The following is a 2,949-nucleotide window of genomic DNA, read 5'->3' on the forward strand; positions in this document are numbered from 1 at the left end:
TCTCTTAGGACTATGCTGCAAAATTGCCATCCGAATAGACTTTTAGAAGGATGCAACACAAGAGACATTAAACAATTCAAGTTCAGGTATTTTCTCTAGCAGCTCCAAAGACCCCAGCTCCCAGACCTCTGGTCTAAGCTGTGGCTACCCCAAGCCATAGATTCCAAATTGGACCTGACAGCTGCATCAACTTCATCTCTCTCTTTCTCTCTCTCTTTTTTTAAGCCATCACAAATAGAACTTTATTTATCACTATTAAAAGTCTGTATCATAAACTCTTGCGCTGGTGGTTCATATCCATCAGCTTGTTCAACTTTAGTTCCCGTCCCATCCCCAGCAGCCTTTCCAGAGCTGCTACCTTCACCATGAAGCTCCATGAGTTTTCCCAATTCAAACTTGGGCTTCTTCAGCATTTTTACTTTTCTGATAAAGACATCATGAAGGGGGTAGACAGACTGGCAAGCCTGTCCTAAGTCTTTCCCAATACTGTCTGGAATCAGTTTATTGACCACTTCCTTCCAGTCATCTGTCTGCACCTCTTGTGTCATGATTTTCATCATCTTCTTCCAGATCTGGTGGACCTGCTAGTGCTGAGCATAAGAGGTCTTCCATATCTGATTGTTGCATTTTTTAGTAAAGCCAACACAGAACAGTCAAAGCAAGCAACCATCGGTAGTCTTGACATCAACATGAGCTTCGATCATGGTCTGCCATTTTTCGACCATGGAACACATTTTGTCCCGGGTGAGGTCCATGCCATGGAAGTTAGTCAGGCAGTTTTTGCCCTGAACATCTTCAGTAATTAGCTTGAATTTTCTAAAGGCAACTTCATCATTCTGCAGGTCAGCCAGGCTCACTTCAAACACACGACCTTTGAGCCCATCAAAAGCAATTTTGGTTCATTGAGTTCTAGGGACAAGTGTTTTTTCAATATCTCTTATGTTGAACATAGCCAGTGTCTTCACATCATACCAGTCTTTTTTAGAAAATGGATCAACCACTTTCTTCTTGGCTCTTTTTTGCCACCTTTCATAAGGCACTTGTTCTTGCCCACGGCCATGGTGCTGCTCAGAGAGCTGAAAGGGTGGAACTGTAACTCCCAACTTCATCTCTTAAGCAACACAAATTTATTCACTTTCCAAACTGAAGGTTGGAAGTGCAGAATGGTTTTACCTAACCAGACCAAGGCATCCACAGGGCCATGCTCCTCTGGGGGACCCAGGGAGAATCTTTCCTTGGCCTTTACCTGTTTCTAGGTCTGTGATTCTGGGCTCATGGGCCCTTCTCTTCCATCTTTAGCAGCAGTGGGGTAACCATTGTGTCCATGCCACGCTGCCTTCTTCTATAGTTCAGACTGCCCCTGCCTGCTTCATATAAAGACACTGTGATTCCTCCAGATTCACCCAGATCTCGCAGAACAAGCTCCCTACCTCCACATCCTACATTTATGTGTATCTGTGAAACCCCTGTTGCTGTAATAGGTGGTGCTGTGGTTCACACATGTGGCAGCCCCCACAGACTCGTGCACTAGAGCTCAAAGCCCGGTGCATCAATGTTCACAGATGGGGCTCAGAGAGGCCAGTGGGCCAGGAGGGTGCTGATGTCATCACTGGATTCATTCATTGATGATCCATGGCTCAATGGGTTGAGAAGAGGTGGGAGGAAGCAAGGCCACTGGGCACTGCCTTTGAAGGTTGTATCTGGTTCCAGTCCCTCCCTGTCAGGCTCCCCTCACCCACTTCCTGGCTTCCATGATTTGATTACTCTTCCTCTGTCAGCCCTTCTCACCATGATAATTTTGCATAGGAGTCAACCAGCCATAGCCTGATGCCTCTGAAACCTGATACCAAAACAACCCTCTTCTCCTATAAGTGATGTCTGCTATTTTGTCCCTGCACTGTTAATACAGGTAGCATTTATAGAGGCCTAAGATAAAGATCTGGATATCCTGGGGGAAGTCTTTTTTAGCCTCTCACACCTCCCTGCAGCCAGGTTGAGCTTCTGATCATGGTTCCTGGACTCTCTTTGCTCAGGCTGTCCATTGCCAACCATCAGAGGTGCTTAAGTCCCTTAAAAGTTTGGCTGCAGCCACTGGTGTGTAACTCATTTCCCACAGCTCTTCCTTTCCCGGCCTCATGCCCTAACGCATAGGACCCCAGCCACCCATGGTTGCATTTTATGTTCTAGCACCTGTAACATGCATCCAGGATATTATACCCCTGAAAAGCCTTCTCACCTCATGGGAAGCGATAGCTCCTTTCTTACACACTTCTACATTTTGCATGTATTTAGAGTATCACACAGAAGGAACATGGTGTTGCCTTTGTGGGTTTAATGTTGGCCTCTTATGTTGATCAGCTTCCTCTCACTGTAATAAATCCTTGAGTTGACTGACTTAAAAAGCAAAAAAGATTTATTTTGCTCTTAGTTCTGGAGGTTCCAGTCCATATTTGTTGGTCTTGTCACTTTAGTCTGTGACAAGGAACACATCATGGTGGTAGCACATGGTAGCAAAAACCCCTACTCAGCTGAAGGGCAACAGGGAGCAGAGAGAAAAGAAGGAAGGGGCTGTGGTGTCCCTGTTCCTCTAAGGCTACACCCCCAATGACCAAAAATCCTCTCCCCATGTCCTGCCCCTTAAAGCTCCTTCTGTCTCCCAAGCCAGGGACTAAGCCTTTGGGCAACATCCAAGACTCAAAGTATACATTTTCTTCTCCAACAAGCCAGAGTTCAGAGGGAGGAATCGTGTCCTCATCGCCTTTGTTTTCTCAGTGTGCAACTCTAGGAGCCCCCGTGCACAGCCTGTGTGGCATCCACTGAAGAATGAACAAAGGGCTCATGTCCTTTGGCATGCTCACAGAGTAGCAGATTCCTGGCCACCTAATTATCTCCCTTTCCCTCCTAGGCAGCCAGTTCTCAGTGCCCTAATATCATCCGAGTGCTTTGTAA

At 46.4% G+C, this 2,949-nt stretch overlaps 1 pseudogene; it reads right to left on the reverse strand.

Moving 5' to 3' along the window:
* Positions 1 to 242: 242 nt before the first annotated feature.
* Positions 243 to 1,060, reverse strand: LOC105742077 (annotated as a pseudogene).
* Between the last annotated feature and the right edge of the window lie 1,889 nt (positions 1,061 to 2,949).

This window comes from Octodon degus, unplaced genomic scaffold (genome assembly GCF_000260255.1).
Source record: "Octodon degus isolate 3935 unplaced genomic scaffold, OctDeg1.0 scaffold00035, whole genome shotgun sequence".
Classification (NCBI taxonomy): domain Eukaryota; kingdom Metazoa; phylum Chordata; class Mammalia; order Rodentia; family Octodontidae; genus Octodon; species Octodon degus.